Genomic DNA, 321 nt, shown 5'->3' with positions numbered 1-321 from the left:
GTTCACACGGACAGAGTCTCCCCTGTATTTGCACGGCGTCGCACAAGTACAAGAAGTCATCCAGGCACAACCACAACAAATGAACATACAAATAACCAAACGTTATATATATTCATACACCATTCACTACAGATTCACATTTAAGCATAAATCCACATAAACCTTTTGAAAACTACTTCCTGCACGGAAACATTTATTCTTTAAAAAAAAACGCTACCACGAGGGGTAGAAAACCTTTCATTTTACAAAATCCAGAAATCCGTTTATTATATTCACGAAAATCCATATTTTCAAATATAATAAAAATACTGAACCATATAA

This window comes from Ananas comosus, unplaced genomic scaffold (assembly GCF_001540865.1).
Source record: "Ananas comosus cultivar F153 unplaced genomic scaffold, ASM154086v1, whole genome shotgun sequence".
Taxonomy (NCBI): Eukaryota; Viridiplantae; Streptophyta; class Magnoliopsida; order Poales; family Bromeliaceae; genus Ananas; species Ananas comosus.
This window is presented reverse-complemented; position numbering follows the sequence as displayed.